Here is a 19113-nt window from a genome sequence, read left to right on the forward strand (position 1 = left end):
CTTTAGCTAAAGACTAATGTATGTATGTATGTGTGTATGGACACTTTATAAAAATTTATAAGACGGTTGCCGATAATATTGGGGTCACATCTAGGCTTGTGATCCCATATATATAAATTTATTCCTCTACATTTGGTGGTCATCCACGTTAAACAACTGCTCCAACTAAATTAGAATTATATGTTAATAGCTTCAGCTGCTGACGGGCGTTGATATATCTCAACGGGGACAGGTGAAAATGTGTGCCACGACCGGGACTCGAACCTGGGATCTCCTGCTTACATGGTAGACGTCCTATCCATCTGAGCCACCGAGGGCACAGAGGATAGTGCGACTGCAGGGACTATCTCGCGCACGCCTCCCGCGAGACCCACATTCTCACCTTCATATGTCCACACACTACATTGGCAGTGCACCTACCCAACACACTCATTACTCATGGAAGATTTTCTTACCAAGTCCCGTAAGTTTTCGGGTAATGTGTGTGCATCTACACAGAAGAAGAAGGTCATGGCCGGTATTGCCAGAACTATATACTTATATGGATACTGTGTCTGTTCTTTCAGACATGTGCAGCAGGGTCGATGAGAGCGACAGTTTGCAAGCGATACTGCTGCCAGCCTTAATAGACCCGTCATTGACGCTGTCAACATAGAGGACAAAACGATGCAAGAGGTCACGTACAAATTATGTTTACTGCTACGAATTAGTGAGCATCGAAATGGAAAGCAGCATTAAGCAATGATGAATATAGTATCAGGCCTACTGTGTACCATTTCATTTGATCACCAAATTTGGCAGCAAGAAGAAAAAAAAAAGATTGGGTGCTTTAATTCTACGCATCTCTACCAATTCAGTATTTGGGAAACGTGAAGCCAAAGAACTATGTCTGCATGATATTGAAACTGAAGTTAAGTCGTCATGGACACAAAATTATAACCTTATGTGGTCCGTGTTGGACTGTGGTTTCCCAACTGCAACTCTTTATGACATACAAGGTAAGTCCTTTTGTTTGTTGGCAGAACTAAAGTGTTTGTAGACTGCTGTCATTGTTCCAGGCCCTTAGTGTATTTCGCGATTTTTTTGAGATACTGAGGACGAGCACATCCATTCTGATCGCTAGCTGCCTATCTCAAACTGTTGCTCAGCAGTGACATGGTCCGCTGCAGGGATTGTTGAGAACACTGTCACGTCGCAATTTGGTGCTTACTCTTAGAGGACTTAATACGAAAAATAATCTCCACCTAATTAAGGAAGCTATAGAGCAATAACAGCAGAATGCCGAGGCAATGCCCTGGGACTCCCGGGGGCAAAGCAAGCATGACATATGAGGAAAGAAAGGAAAAAAAAGAATAAGATAAAATGGAAAAATTAAAATGTTCCATGAGTAGTACGCAGTATTTGTTACGTCCAATGATGTAGTGACAAATAACAGTTTCAGTTATCGATAAATGCGAGAAAAATTGTTACGGCTATAATTTGATTTTCTGAAGTATTAAATATAAAATAAACTGTGTTTTGAAGTCTTTTTTTACTATTATTCGTTAACTCAAGTTGGAGCAGAGAGTGCGACGTTCTATGGTATTAGGATTGAGATGGAGTTGGCAGCAGGCGTTTAGGTGGGGGAGGGGTCCCGTGACTGTTAAATGTGGATAAGTAATGACAGATCCCACATTTTCTTTAGTGGAGGCAGGATCCGCAGAAGCCTTTGGTACTGGCACCGCAAGTACATAACTCTCGGGAGCTCTTCCAAGACGACAACTCACAGTAGCTACCAATCATTTGACAACAGGCAAGGCGATTTGCAAATGCTTATGAAAGTCTGCCAACTCATTCTCTGTTCGAAAGAGCATTCATAGGAGGGCTGCATTTTAGTTGATGCCATATATTGCAGGACACTGAACAAATAACTTTAAATTAAGCCTACTGATTATCTTTTGATCTGTTGAGCTAAACAGCCGATGAATCTTCACAAGAACTAAATCAAATACACAAAATGATATTTCTATTAAGGCAGCACAAAAACTTGCGGTAAAAATTACTGGTTTCGTAAAACATTTGAGGGTAATTATAGTTGTTAGCAAACTAGAAAACAGAGTTCATTACGATAAATGTACATAACATATGGGGCTACTCCTCTTTAAGGTAAAACTAGATGTAACACAATATATTTGTTAGATATGTGCTACAGTAACTAAATCACAAACTGATTTGCTACAAATTACTCGTAGATTATATGCGGGGCAATGGTGACTTCTGAAAATTCTCAAAAACGCACGTGTATTTACGTTGATATACAATGCAATTCAGGGGTGATGTATTCTTTCGCAGCAACTGTGAACCACAAACGCTGATTAGCTACAAAATATGCTGCATATCCAAAACTTTCGTACCGGTAACGTACGAAAATATGATTTCGATAGCGTCAAAAAATTCTGAAAAATGACCTACTTCTCACGTGATTATACAATAACATTTGAGAACGATTGTTTTGAACGAAGGTAAGCCTACAATCCCCAAATAAGTTTAAACAAGCAACTGACAACTGTACGTAATTATCGCAGCACTCGCGAATGTTCGAAATTTCACAATATACCACAAAACAAACAGGTTGATACTGCTTTCATATGGCATCATATTTTGGGGCAATTCGTCGTTAAGAGAGAAAGTATTCATTGCACAAAAGCGTGTAATCAGAATAATAGCTGAAGCCCACCCAAGATCACCTTGCAGACATTTATTTAAGGAACTCGGTATATTCATTAATGAAATTTGTCATTAATAACCCACCCCAATTCAAAAATAACAGTGAAGTGCATAGCTACAACACTAGAAGAAAGAATCATATTCACTATTCTGAATTAAATCTCTCTTTGGCACAGAAAGGGGTAAGTTATGCTGCCACAAAAATCTTTTGTCATTTGCCAAATACTATGAAAAGTCTGACAGATAGCCAACCAACATTTAAAAGCAAATTAAAAGAGTTTCTGAATGACAACTCCTTCTACTCAATAGATGAATTCTTAGATATGAAGTAGTATATCTGTAAAAAAAAATTATTTTGTGTAAAGAAAATTTATGTTAAAGTGACACGTTCCACATCATTACGAAATGTATTCATGATCTGTGGAACAAGGGTTAATGTATGTATGTACCAGTGAAAGATTATCACAGACGCAGCGCGAATAGTAAACTATGTGAACCTAGACTTTCAAATCAGCACACGAATCTTGTAAACGTGTTCTCAAACAAACAAAAACTCCGAAGTCGGCCTTTATATATAAATAAACGTGTGAATTGCACGGATTTTTGACTTAACTGCTTCTGTGCCAACTTCTACACTGGCGTGCCGAAGAACACTGCACTCCCAACAGCTACCTTGTGGATCGTCATCTAACTTTGCGTGAACCAGCCTTCCCCTCACCGCTTCATCCCCCTGAACAGCGATACCGTGGGGGAAAGGCACCCCTTCTGCCATTTCCAACAGCTACCAGCAAATCATCATCTAACATGGCTAAGTACAGTGTCATCTCCCGTACATCTCAAAAACAACTCCAATGTCTTTCTGCCCACGTAGCCGCGTAACGAAGCGACTACCTACAGAACAAACGCTAACATGCCTTATGTAGCAACACCGCTCGGTTTACAAAGCTACCGCCCACATGGCTCGCTCGTGTTCAACAATGGAATTTGCGATGTTCCGCTTACCTTACGTGTACCTTTGTTGCACGCAGTTTCGAAGAATCTAAGCCTCATATCACCACATCGAATTGGAATTTGTAGTAAGAACTGATATCAGGCAGGACAGTTTCAATTGACGTAAACTGGACAAGAAGTGAATTTTAAAGATGGTTAATTTCAATCCGTTTTGACTGTTTCAAAATTGGTGACCAGCTCCGGTTTCACAGTTGTTGTTGTTGTGGTCTTCAGTCCTGAGACTGGTTTGATGCAGCTCTCCATGCTACTCTATCCTGTGCAAGCTTTTTCATCTCCCAGTACCTACTGCAACCTACATCCTTCTGAATCTGCTTAGTGTATTCATCTCTTGGTCTCCCTCTACGATTTTTACCCTCCACACTGCCCTCCAATACTAAATTGGTGATCCCTTGATGCCTCAGAACATGTCCTACCAACCGATCCCTTCTTCTGGTCAAGTTGTGCCACAAACTTCTCTTCTCACCAATCCTATTCAATACTTCCTCATTAGTTACGTGATCTACCCATCTAATCTTCAGCATTCTTCTGTAGCACCACATTTCGAAAGCTTCTATTCTCTTCTTGTCCAAACTATTTATTGTCCATGTTTCACTTCCATACATGGCTACACTCCATACGAATACTTTCAGAAATGACTTCCTGACACTTAAATCAATACTGGATGTTAACAAATTTCTCTTCTTCAGAAACGCTTTCCTTGCCATTGCCAGCCTACATTTTATATCCTCTCTACTTCGACCATCATCAGTTATTTTGCTCCCCAAATAGCAAAACTCCTTTACTACTTTAAGTGCCTCATTTCCTAATTTAATTCCCTCAGCATCACCCGACTTAATTAGACTACATTCCATTATCCTTGTTTTGCTTTTGTTGATGTTCATCTTATATCCTCCTTTCAAGACACTGTCCATTCCATTCAACTGCTCTTCCAAGTCCTTTGCTGTCTCTGACAGTACATAGAGGTAATCCCAGAAGGAAAGAATTCCCTGAAATACTCAACAACATCACAGATTTGTGTTTAAGATCACGGTGGCAGAACAAAACTGTTGTCAGAAATATGATTGAAACAGTGCAAACAAAATAATTACGACAATCATGTAATTGATAACACTGTCTCATAAATATTTTTATTGATACATTAGTACCCAGGAATTACCAGTTTACTGTTTCACACACAAGGTTCAAGAGAAATGCTATTATACTGGCTCATATTCTTTCCAAGCGTACTTATTGCGCATATAAGCCATGTCTCCGCAATATCCTTTCTTCCGGGAGTGCTAGTTCTGCAAGGCTCGCAGGAGAGCTTCTGTGAAGTTTGGAAAGTAGGAGACGAGGTACTGGCAGAAGTAAAGCTGTGAGGACTGGGTGTGAGTTGTGCTTGGCTAGCTCACATGGTAGAGCACTTGCCTGCCAAAGGCAAGGTCCTGAGTTGGAGTCTCGGTCCGGCATACAGAATATGCCAGGAAGTTTCACCAATATTTCTTGCTCACTGTTGTTTGATGTTGTAACTTAAACTAGTTTTATCTTTTAATTAATAATGCTTTCAATAAGATTAATTCTGTTATTTTATACAGGAACAGAATGTAAACAACTAGGATATAATATATCTGCCAAGAAGTTTCAACTAGGATATAAGTTCAAAAGAAAATTTGCATAGATAACAATTAAAAAACAGCTGTATTGTGTAACGTAATCTACATTGAACTTTTCGTAAACAAATGTGTGCTCTACCATTGGTCATCGGGTGCAATGCTCATGCATCTGGTGTTGTAAGACCGCTGGAAGTAGGCCTTACTCATATTACACATGTTTTGTTGTTTTTCCAGTGTGAATGACACTCCATACACACAAAAAAGTCGAAATTCTTGTATCTGCATATGATTGTGCTAACTGTTTAAATCACGTAGTTCTTGGATGAGATCTCACAGAACAGCTGATTTTGCCTACATACTATGCGCGTATACGATCGAACAGGGGTGGGTGGGCAGCTCCATACAGGCTAAATGCACCGGTTAAAGGGTTCAACCATCGTCATGCAGTGTTGGAGGCGCAGGATAGCCCGAGTATGGGTCTTGAGTATACACAAAGGCAGTTAAAAGTACAGATTTGATAGGGGGGGGGGGGGCAGTTGTTAGTTTAGTAAAAGTGTTTATGTTTACAAATTTCACAGATACACTATGTGATCAAAAGTAACCGGACACCACCTAAAACATACATTTTTCATATTAGGTGCATTGTGCTGCCACCTACTTCCAGGTACTCTATACTAGCGACCTCCGTAGTCATTAGACGTGAGAGAGCAGAATGGGGCACTCTGCGGAACTCACGGACTTCAAACGTGGTCAGGCGATTGAGTGTCACTTGTGTCATACGTCTGTATGAAAGATTTCCACACCCCTAAACATCCTTAGGTCCACTGTTTCCAATGTGATAGTGAAGTGGAAACGTGAAGGGACACATACAACACAAAAGCATATTGCCCGACCTTGTCTGTTGACTGACAGAGACCGCTGACTATTGAAGAGAACTGTAATGTGTAATAGGCAGGCTTCTATCCAGACCATCACACAGGAATTCCAAATTGCATCAGGATCCTCTGCAAGTACTGTGACAGTTAGGCGGGAGGTGAGAAAACTTGGATTTCATGATCGAGCGGCTGCTCATAAGCCACACATCACACTGGTAAATGCCAAATGATGCCTCGCTTGGTATAAGGAGTGTAAACATTGGACAACTGAACAGTGGATAAACCGTGTGTGGAGTGATGAATCACAGTACACAATATGGTGGTCTGATTGCAGGATGTGGGTATGGCAAATGCCTGGTGAATGTCATCTGCCAGTGTGTGTAGTGTCAAAAGTAAAATTTGGAAGTGGTGGTGTTATGGTGTGGTCATGTTTTTCATGGAGAGGGCTTGCACCCCTTATTGTTTTGTGTGGCACTATCATAGCACAGGCCTACATTGATGTTTTATGCACATTCTTGCTTCTCACTGTTGAAGAGCAATTCGGGGATGGCGATTGTATCTTTCAGCACAATCGAGCACCTGTTCATAATGCACGGCCTGTGGCAGAGTGGTTACACGAGAATAACGTCCCTGTAATTTACTGGTCTGCACAGAGTCCTGATCTGAATCCTATAGAACACCTGTGGGATGTGTTGGAATGCTGATTTCGTGCCAGGCCTCACTGCCCGACATCAATACCTCTCCTCAGTGCTGCACTCTGTGAAGAAAGGCCTGCCATTCCCCAAGAAACCTTCCAGCACCTGACTGGTGGTTGTGGTGGTGATGTGTTGGGGCTTATGGGCGCTCAACATCGAGGTCATCAGCGCCCTGACACACATTAAAAGGAACAAATGTGGACAGACCTAAGAAAACTAAAGCACACACTCAAAGAAAGCAGGAAAAGAAGGAAAATGCTACATAAGAAAGTAAAACCTAAGGAAAGGGGAAACATAGCAACAAGAATGTCACAGGAAATTGTTATTGGCTGGCCACTTACATAAAATATGGGCGAGCTTGTCACACAGTGAGCAAATTAAAATCCTCTCCCTAAAATCTTTGTAAAAACATTTGACAGGGCACAGAACTTTAAAACCTTAACCACATTCGTCCGAGTGTTGCCTAAAAGAGATGGCAGGTCCACTGGCAAGTCAGCCGCGACCCGCTGGTCAGAAAATAAAACATGCCTGTGAGAGTGGAAGCTGTCATCAAGGCTAAGGGTAGGCCAACACCATATTGAATTCCAGCATTACTGATGAAGGGTGCCATGAGGTTGTAAGTCATTTTCAGGCAGGTGTCTGGATACTTTTGATCACATAGTATAACTATCAGGGAGTAAAGAATCATGAAAGTAAACTGAAACCTCTCAAACAGCAAGGAATTCCAGAAATTACAAGCTATGTGTAACATAGGATACTTTTCAATTGTTTATGTGAGGGCTTGCTGACATGGATGTGATTGTAGTCTGGCGGGTGACATTCTAATCACATAAAGCTGCCAATTCACAGGCTGACTGTACCGCAGTCAACATACACCAAACAGTTCTTGAGCCCACAGGTAGAATAGACAAACCATGGTAAATTTGAGTTAAAGACTATCCTCCACTATGAAAAAAAAGAGAAAAACTGAAAGAAAGACTTCCTAAACATAGATGGACTGGATTCAAAGAAACAACGTTCTTCTCATTTAGACACTCGTGTAGTCATATTTTGCAGACCTGTGTCCGGAGTCATATTCTGTAGTGAAATACCACACTGATAATAAGGCGCATAGAGTTTGATTTTATATTATGCAAATTATGATGTTACCAAAGTTGTGAGATGTAAGTTATTTTCAGAATAAGTGTGTGAGTTCTACATCTACACGTATGCCCTACAAACCACCATGAAGTGCACGGCATTGTACCAGGTATTAAGAGTTTCTTCCCGTTCCATTCATGTATGGAGCATGGGATTGTTTGAATGCCTCTGTGCTGTAATTATTCTTACAATCCCTATGTGATTGATATGTAGGGGTTTGTAGTATACTCCTAGAGTAATCCTTTAAGGCTGGTTCTTGTGTCTTTGTTAACAGACTTTCTTAGGATAGTTTATATCTATCTTCAATATCTCTATCTTCAATATCTCTATCTTCAATATCTCTGTGACACTCTCCCTCAGATTAAACAAACCTGTGACCATTTATTCTTCCCTTCTCTGCATGTGTTCTGTATCCCCTGTTAGTATTATCTGGTACGGTCCCACACACTTGACAAATTATTCTAGGAGTGGTTGCATAAGTGATTTGCAAGAAGTCTCCTTTGTAAACTGGTTACACTTCCCGATTATTCTACCAATGAACCAAAGTCTACCACTTGCTTCACCCACAACTGAACTTACCTGGTCATTCCATTTCATATCCTTACAAAGTGTTATACTCAGGTATTTGTATGAGTTGGCTGATTCCAACAGTGACTCATCAATATTATAGTTATAGAATACAATGTTTTTTTTTTCATTTTGTGAAGAGCAAAATTTTACATTTCTAAACATTTAGAGTAAGTTGGTAGTCCCTGTATCATGTTGGAATCTGACTGAATATTTATGCAGCTTCTTTTGGATAGTGCTTCATTACAGATAACTGCATCATCTGCAAAAAATCTGAGTTTACTATTAACATTGTCTGCAAAGTCATCAATATACAACACAAACAGCAAGTGTCCCAACACACTTCCCTGGGGCACACCTGAAATTACTTCTACATCTGATGATGACTCTCCATCCAAGATAACCTGCTGTGCCCTCCCTACCAAAAATTCCTCCATCCAGTCACAAATTTCACTTGATGCCCCATATGATGGTACTTTTGACAATAAATCTATGTGTGGTACTGAGTCAAATGCTTTCTGAAAATCAAGAAACACTGCATCTACCTGGTTGCCTTGATTCAAAGCTTTCAGTATGTCATGTGAGAAAAGTGCGAGTTGAGTTTCACATAATCGATGTTTTCGAAATCCATGCTGGTTGACATTGAGGAGGTCATTCTGTTCAAGTTACCTCATTATGTTTGAGCCCAGCATATGTTCTAAGATTTTACAAGAAAACAATGTCAAGGATATTGGACAGTAGTTTTGTGGATTATTTCTACTATCTTTCTTGTATACAGGCGTGCCTTCTTCCAAGAACTGGGAATGGTTTTCTGTTCAAGGGATCTATGATAGATATAGTCAAAGAGGGGCTAACTCAGCCGCAAATTCAGTATAGAATCTGGCAGGGATTCCATTGGGGCCTGGTGCCTAGTTCAGTTTTAATGATTTCAGCTTTTTCTCAACGTCTAATACTTATTTCATTCATCTTTTCAGTGGCATGAGATTTAAATTGGGGAATTTAGCCTGGGTTTTCCTTTGTAAAGGGACATTTGAAAATGGAGTTGAGTATTTAGCTGTTGTTTTGCTACACTCAATTTAGAGTTCCTGTCTCATTCGCTATGGACTGTACACTAATTTTGGGACTACTAACAGCCTTTACATACAACCAGGATTTCTTTGGGTTCTATGATGGATTATGTGGCAATATTCTGCTACAGCAGCCATTAAAGGCATTACACATTACTCTCTTGACAGCCAAACATGTTTCATTCAGTATATTATACCCTTGGCTTTCTTCTATGCTATTATGTAGTAAGGATATGAATATGATAGAGGGAAACATTCCACTTGGGAAATATATATATATATATATATATATATATATATATATATATATATATATATATATATATATATATATATATATATATAAAAACAAAGATGAGGTGACTTACCGAACAAAAACGCTGGCAGGTCGATAGACACACAAACAAACACAAACATACACACAAAATTCAAGCTTTCGCAACAAATTGTTGCCTCATCAGGAAAGAGGGAAGGAGAGGGGAAGACGAAAGGAAGTGGGTTTTAAAGGAGAGGGTAAGGAGTCATTCCAATCCCGGGAGCGGAAAGACTTACCTTAGGGGGAAAAAAGGACAGGTATACACTCGCACACACGCACATATCCATCCACACATACAGACACAAGCAGACATATTTAAAGACAAAGAGTTTGGGCAGAGATGTCAGTCGAGGCAGAAGTGTAGAGGCAAAGAAGTTGTTGAAAGACAGGTGAGGTATGAGTGGCGGCAACTTGAAATTAGCGGAGATTGAGGCCTGGCGGATGACGAGAAGAGAGGATATACTGAAGGGCAAGTTCCCATCTCCGGAGTTCGGATAGGTTGGTGTTGGTGGGAAGTATCCAGATCACCTGGACGGTGTAACACTGTGCCAAGATGTGCTGGCCGTGCACCAAGGCATGTTTAGCCACAGGGTGATCCTCATTACCAACAAACACTGTCTGCCTGTGTCCATTCATGCGAATGGACAGTTTGTTGCTGGTCATTCCCACATAGAATGCGTCACAGTGTAGGCAGGTCAGTTGGTAAATCACGTGGGTGCTTTCACACGTGGCTCTGCCTTTGATCGTGTACACCTTCCGGGTTACAGGACTGGAGTAGGTGGTGGTGGGAGGGTGCATGGGACAGGTTTTGCATCGGGGGCGGTTACAAGGATAGGAGCCAGAGGGTAGGGAAGGTGGTTTGGGGATTTCATAGGGATGAACTAACAGGTTACGAAGGTTAGGTGGACGGCGGAAAGACACTCTTGGCGGAGTGGGGAGGATTTCATGAAGGATGGATCTCATTTCAGGGCAGGATTTGAGGAAGTCGTATCCCTGCTGGAGAGCCACATTCAGAGTCTGGTCCAGTCCCGGAAAGTATCCTGTCACAAGTGGGGCACTTTTGTGGTTCTTCTGTGGGGGATTCTGGGTTTGAGGGGGTGAGGAAGTGGCTCTGGTTATTTGCTTCTGTACCAGGTCGGGAGGGTAGTTGCGGGATGCGAAAGCTGTTTTCAGGTTGTTGGTGTAATGATTCAGGGATTCCGGACTGGAGCAGATTCGTTTGCCACGAAGACCTAGGCTGTAGGGAAGGGACCGTTTGATGTGGAATGGGTGGCAGCTGTCATAATGGAGGTACTGTTGCTTGTTGGTGGGTTTGATGTGGACGGACGTGTGAAGTTGGCCATTGGACAGGTGGAGGTCAACGTCAAGGAAAGTGGCATGGGATTTGGAGTAGGACCAGGTGAAACTGATGGAACCAAAGGAGTTGAGGTTGGAGAGGAAATTCTGGAGTTCTTCTTCACTGTGAGTCCAGATCATGAAGATGTCATCAATAAATCTGTACCAAACTTTGGGTTGGCAGACTTGGGTAACCAAGAAGGCTTCCTCTAAGCGACCCATGAATAGGTTGGCGTACAAGGGGGCCATCCTGGTACCCATGGCTGTTCCCTTTAATTGTTGGTATGTCTGGCCTTCAAAAGTGAAGAAGTTGTGGGTCAGGATGAAGCTGGCTAAGGTGATGAGGAAAGAGGTTTTAGGTAGGGTGGCAGGTGATCGGCGTGAAAGGAAATGCTCCATCGCAGCGAGGCCCTGGACGTGCGGAATATTTGTGTATAAGGACGTGGCATCAATGGTTACAAGGATGGTTTCCGGGGGTAACAGATTGGGTAAGGATTCCAGGCGTTCAAGGAAGTGGTTGGTGTCCTTGATGAAGGATGGGAGACTGCATGTAATGGGTTGAAGGTGTTGATCTACGTAGGCAGAGATACGTTCTGTGGGGGCTTGGTAACCAGCTACAATGGGGCGGCCGGGATGATAGGGGTTTGTGGATTTTAGGAAGAAGGTAGAAGGTAGGGGTGCGGGGTGTCGGTGGGGTCAGGAGGTTGATGGAGTCAGGTGAAAGGTTTTGCAGGTCAACCCATTACATGCAGTCTCCCATCCTTCATCAAGGACACCAACCACTTCCTTGAACGCCTGGAATCCTTACCCAATCTGTTACCCCCGGAAACCATCCTTGTAACCATTGATGCCACGTCCTTATACACAAATATTCCGCACGTCCAGGGCCTCGCTGCGATGGAGCATTTCCTTTCACGCCGATCACCTGCCACCCTACCTAAAACCTCTTTCCTCATCACCTTAGCCAGCTTCATCCTGACCCACAACTTCTTCACTTTTGAAGGCCAGACATACCAACAATTAAAGGGAACAGCCATGGGTACCAGGATGGCCCCCTCGTACGCCAACCTATTCATGGGTCGCTTAGAGGAAGCCTTCTTGGTTACCCAAGTCTGCCAACCCAAAGTTTGGTACAGATTTATTGATGACATCTTCATGATCTGGACTCACAGTGAAGAAGAACTCCAGAATTTCCTCTCCAACCTCAACTCCTTTGGTTCCATCAGTTTCACCTGGTCCTACTCCAAATCCCATGCCACTATCCTAGATGTTGACCTCCACCTGTCCAATGGCCAGCTTCACACGTCCGTCCACATCAAACCCACCAACAAGCAACAGTACCTCCATTATGACAGCTGCCACCCATTCCACATCAAACGGTCCCTTCCCTACAGCCTAGGTCTTCGTGGCAAACGAATCTGCTCCAGTCCGGAATCCCTGAATCATTACACCAACAACCTGAAAACAGCTTTCGCATCCCGCAACTACCCTCCCGACCTGGTACAGAAGCAAATAACCAGAGCCACTTCCTCGTCCCCTCAAACCAAGAATCCCCCACAGAAGAACCACAAAAGTGCCCCACTTGTGACAGGATACTTTCCGGGACTGGACCAGGCTCTGAATGTGGCTCTCCAGCAGGGATACGACTTCCTCAAATCCTGCCCTGAAATGAGATCCATCCTTCATGAAATCCTCCCCACTCCGCCAAGAGTGTCTTTCCACCGTCCACCTAACCTTCGTAACCTGTTAGTTCATCCCTATGAAATCCCCAAACCACCTTCCCTACCCTCTGGCTCCTATCCTTGTAACCGCCCCCGATGCAAAACCTGTCCCATGCACCCTCCCACCACCACCTACTCCAGTCCTGTAACCCGGAAGGTGTACACGATCAAAGGCAGAGCCACGTGTGAAAGCACACACGTGATTTACCAACTGACCTGCCTACACTGTGACGCATTCTATGTGGGAATGACCAGCAACAAACTGTCCATTCGCATGAATGGACACAGGCAGACAGTGTTTGTTGGTAATGAGGATCACCCTGTGGCTAAACATGCCTTGGTGCACGGCCAGCACATCTTGGCACAGTGTTACACCGTCCAGGTTATCTGGATACTTCCCACCAACACCAACCTATCCGAACCCCGGAGATGGGAACTTGCCCTTCAGTATATCCTCTCTTCTCGTCATCCGCCAGGCCTCAATCTCCGCTAATTTCAAGTTGCCGCCACTCATACCTCACCTGTCTTTCAACAACTTCTTTGCCTCTACACTTCTGCCTCGACTGACATCTCTGCCCAAACTCTTTGTCTTTAAATATGTCTGCTTGTGTCTGTATGTGTGGATGGATATGTGCGTGTGTGCGAGTGTATACCTGTCCTTTTTTCCCCCTAAGGTAAGTCTTTCCGCTCCCGGGATTGGAATGACTCCTTACCCTCTCCTTTAAAACCCACTTCCTTTCGTCTTCCCCTCTCCTTCCCTCTTTCCTGATGAGGCAACAATTTGTTGCGAAAGCTTGAATTTTGTGTGTATGTTTGTGTTTGTTTGTGTGTCTATCGACCTGCCAGCGTTTTTGTTCGGTAAGTCACCTCATCTTTGTTTTTATATATAATTTTTCCCACGTGGAATGTTTCCTTCCATTATATATATATATATATATATATATATATATATATATATATATATATCTTTAAAAACAAAGATGATGTGACTTACCATACGAAAGCGCTGGCAGGTCGATAGAAACACAAACAGACACATACATACACACAAAATTCAAGCTTTCGCAACAAACTGTTGCCTCATCAGGAAAGAGGGAAGGAGAGGGAAAGACGAAAGGAAGTGGGTTTTAAGGGAGAGGGTAAGGAGTCATTCCAATCCCGGGAGCGGAAAGACTTACCTTAGGGGGAAAAAAGGACGGGTATACACTCGCACACACACACATATCCATCCGCACATATACAGACACAAGCAGACTTATTTAAAGACAAAGAGTTTGGGCAGAGATGTCAGTCGAGGTGGAAGTGCAGAGGCAAAGATGATGTTGAATGACAGGTGAGGTATGAGTGGCGGCAACTTGAAATTAGCGGAGATTGAGGCCTGGTGGGTAACGGGAGGAGAGGATATATTGAAGAGCAAGTTCCCATCTCCGGAGTTCAGATAGGTTGGTGTTGGTGGGAGGTATCCAGATAACCCGGACTGTGCCAAGATGTGCTGGCCGTGCACCAAGGCATGTTTAGCCACAGGGTGATCCTCATTACCAACAAACACTGTCTGCCTGTGTCCATTCATGCGAATGGACAGTTTGTTGCTGGTCATTCCCACATAGAATGCGTCACAGTGTAGGCAGGTCAGTTGGTAAATCACGTGTGTGCTTTCACACGTGGCTCTGCCTTTGATCGTGTACACCTTCCGGGTTACAGGACTGGAGTAGGTGGTGGTGGGAGGGTGCATGGGACAGGTTTTACACCCTCTGGCTCCTATCCTTGTAAAACAAAGATGATGTGACTTACCATATGAAAGTGCTGGCAGGTCGACAGACACACAAAAAAACACAAACATACACACAAAATTCAAGCTTTCGCAACAAACTGTTGCCTCATCAGGAAAGAAGGAAGGAGAGGGAAAGACGAACGGATGTGGGTTTTAAGGGAGAGGGTAAGGATTCATTCCAATCCCGGGAGCGGAAAGACTTACCTTAGGGGGAAAAAAGGACGGGTATACACTCGCACACACACACATATCCATCCACACATATACAGACACAAGCAGAAATATTTAAAGACAATATATATATATATATATAAAAAAACAAAGATGATGTGACTTACCAAACTCTTTGTCTTTAAATATGTCTTCCCGGCCGCCCCATTGTAGCTGGTTACCAAGCCCCCACAGAACGTATCTCTGCCTACGTAGATCAACACCTTCAACCCATTACATGCAGTCTCCCATCCTTCATCAAAGACACCAACCACTTTCCCGAATGCCTAGAATCCTTACCCAGTCTGTTACCCCCGGAAACCATCCTTGTAACCATTGATGCCACTTCCTTAAACACAAATATTCCGCACGTCCAGGGCCTTGCTGCGATGGAGCACTTCCTTTCACGCCAATCACCTGCCACCCTACCTAAAACCTCTTTCCTCATTACCTTAGCCAGCTTCATCCTGACCCACAACTTTTTCACTTTTGAAGGCCAGACATTCCAACAATTAAAGGGAACAGCCATGGGTACCAGGATGGCCCCTTCGTACGCCAACCTATTCATGGGTTGCTTAGAGGAAGCCTTCTTGGTTACCCATATATATATATATATATATATATATATATATATATATATATATATATATATATATATATATATATATATATATATATATATATATATATATATATAAAAAATTATGTAATAATATCTCTTTCTTCAGAAATTTCTTTATGATGACTGTATACCTTGGAGTTTCCCTGCTATTATGAAGTGTTCTACTGCGTACATATATTTCCAGTGCATGATCAACTATTCTTTTAAACTTGAGCCATATTTCCTCTACATGCTCCTGCCATGTACTGAAAGTTTCAAATTTCTCATTGAGATATGACAATACTAATTTTTTATCTGTTTTAATGAACATATGTATACCTCTCTGCTTGTTTTAGTTTTCCTTTGCACTTTGGTGATAATTGTTGCCACAACCACGTCATGGTCACTGTTACCAGTTTTGATATGGAAATTGTCAAATAGGTCAGGTCTGTTTGTTACCATTAGATTCAATATATTTCCATCATGAGTGGGGCTCCTAACTATCTGTTCTAGGTAGTTTTCAGAGCTCATGATACATGTAGGATTTCAAATGTTCTATTTCTTCCCATTGTAATTTCTTTTGCTAAAGCAACATATGAAGCACAGAGGTAAACAAATAATTATATTACAACATTTTATGTATTTTATTATAATTAAATATTTATTGTTATTACATCACAACTTCATATATATTCTGTTACTATTATTAAGATCATAGACATCTGTGATGCAGTAACAGTGCGGCTGATGGCAAGCTGTATTATTTAGGAAAAGGGGGGTGGGGAGAGAGAGAGAGAGAGAGAGAGAGAGAGAGAGAGAGAGAGAGAGAGAGAGAGAGAGAGGGAGGGAGAGGGAGAAACTGTGACACACCTTCAAATCAGAAATCTGTCTCAGCACCTGGCAGTTGCAAGCATCTACTTAAAACCTTCCACATAGAAGTCACTGAAATCATGCTCTGCATAGTATTCATGCTTAGGAAATTCATTTCCTATATTAATATTTTCCCTTAGGCCTATATGTTTATTGGCCATGTAGGAGTTTTTCTGGTCAGAGAAATTAGTAGTATATTCCACAGCAGAACATGTTTCTAAGTCAGTGAAGCTATGTATTCCCCAAACCTCTGAGAAGATGACAGACATTTGTCAGTTCCATTTGTCACATTGGTTGGTCCTACTGATCCCTGAAAGCTGTGGGTTTGTACATGCTTCACTGGGAAGTGAATGACACAGCAACACAGAGCAAGAAATATATTTGTTGTTTAGATCCCATGGATGGTACCATTTCTGTGAACAAGGAGTAACAAGCCTAGTTGGAGAGTGAATGAAAAGGAGGAACACTGACTGACATCTAAACTGTAAGGCACCAGAGAATCACAGTTGTATAAGTTTTCCAAGGCACACCAAGATTTTCCAGTCAAAAAGGTACAAATATACACCATGACCAACTACATCCTCACCCATAATTACCTCTCCTTTGAGGGCATCGCCTTAAACAAATCCATAATACAGCATTGGGCTACCACATCGCACCAGCCTATGCCAACCTATTCAGGGGCCATCTAGAGGAAGCCTAACCACACAGAATCACAAACCCCCTCAGTTGGTTCAGATTCATTGATGACACCTCACCTTCATGCTCTGAACTCCACATTCCTCCACGACTGCAACAAACTCCCCCCCCCCCCCCCCCCCATTTGCTTTACCTAGTCTTCCTCAACACAATAAGCCTACTTCCTCATTGTTGACCTCCACCTCAAAAATGGATACTTGAGTACCTCTGTCTACATCAAACCTACCAACCATGAGCAATACCTTCACTTTGACAGCTGCCACCCATTCCATACTAAGAAGGCACTTCTGTACAGCCTACTCACCTGTGGCTGTCGCATTTGGAACTGCTTCTGATCTTAATGTGTCGCCTACATGCTCCAATTAAGTCCAAAGTCACAAAAGACTGAAGCTGCAAAAAGATCTACACTGCTAGAAAAAAATAATATGTCCTTTTAGAGATTTCCAGTTCACTCAATATGTATTGTTTACGACAATGCATTTGGAGTACATGAAATGATTACATTTGCAGATCAATAGCACAAGTGGTTCTGAGGTACCAGGTATCAAACCATTTTGAAACACCAGTATTATTGCACTGTGTAGCCTCCTTGGGCGGCAATGCAGGTGCTGACTCTGGCATCCAGTTGATTGCACATATGGCAAATACAGTCCTGGGATGCATTATGCCACATTTGCTTAATCTGTTCATGTAGTGCTGTAAGAGTTTTTGATTGACATGCCACTTGAGTCACTTCTCATCCCATCATATCCCATATGTGCTTGATGGGAGACAAGTCTGGAGATTGTGCTGGCCAAGGAAGTTGCTGTACATCTCAAGTTGCTACACATCTTGCAGAGTATGTTGTGTTTCGTGGACAGTGTGTGGGCCAGCATTATCCTGTTGAAACAACACATCACCTTTCTATTGTAGGAACAGCAAAGGAAAGTGTCTTACAACATTCTACACACACCAAACACTGGTTATCATCCCCTCCAAAAACACTAAAGGTGAACAAGATTTGTAGCTTATCATACCCCAGACCATAAGGCCTGGGGTGGGGCCAGTGTTTCTTGGACAAATGCACTCTGTAAGATGGCACTCACCAGGCCTATATTGTACGTACAAATGACCATCACTTGCATGCATCCAGAACCTTCTTTCATTGCTGAAGACTACATTGTGCCATTTGATCTTCAGAGTGATCCTTTGAGGGCACCAGTAGAGCTGGGCACGTTGATTCTATGGCATGAGAGGAAGATGGGTTAGAGGTGTGCATGTCTGTAATCCCCCTGCTAATAAGCATTTCACAACAGTTCATGTTGACACCTCTGGGCTTACAAACCGCCTTATCTGTGCTGTGGTAGCTGTACGATCTGCCACTGCTGTTCTTAGAATATGACAATCCTGGCAGGAGTCTGTTTTGTGTGAATGTCCAGCACCTTGTCTACATCTGTCAGAATGTTCATATGAACACAGATACTGGCATCATTGCACAACTGGTGCAGCACATCCAACTTGTGTGGCAATTCTCCAGAACATCCCACCACTTGGAAGGCCACAATTTGATCTCTTTCAAACTGGGTCAGTTGGCTGTAGAAAGCATGTGTGGTCTCTGTGGCATGATTGGTTGTTTGCTTCACACATCTGCACCACGCTGAGCCATCTGGTGGTGAGCATTTTTCTATTAAAGGGTAGAAACAGATGACACTTTGGTAGCTACGCCACTACACTGTCTGCTGGTGGACAGTGCTGAAACCTTTATGAGTACATCTATTATCCACCATGTGGCATGTGCCGTCATAGGATCACATTGATGTCATTTCAGGTGTTCTAATCTTTTTTCTGGCAGTGTATGTGCTAAAAGCTGCACATTTGTGGTATCTCCAAGATATTTTACCTAATTTGGCAGCTTTGATCCTAATCTAGTCTTCTCATCTTTTAACACTGCTCCAACT

General features: G+C 42.5%; 1 protein-coding gene across 3 annotated transcripts in view; it reads left to right on the forward strand.

The window, feature by feature from the left end:
• Positions 1-19113, forward strand: part of LOC126483635 (carcinine transporter) — a 395544-nt gene that overhangs the window by 141844 nt on the left and 234587 nt on the right. The gene's annotated exons all lie outside the window — the stretch shown is intronic.

This window comes from Schistocerca serialis, chromosome 6, assembly GCF_023864345.2.
Source record: "Schistocerca serialis cubense isolate TAMUIC-IGC-003099 chromosome 6, iqSchSeri2.2, whole genome shotgun sequence".
Lineage (NCBI taxonomy): Eukaryota > Metazoa > Arthropoda > Insecta > Orthoptera > Acrididae > Schistocerca > Schistocerca serialis.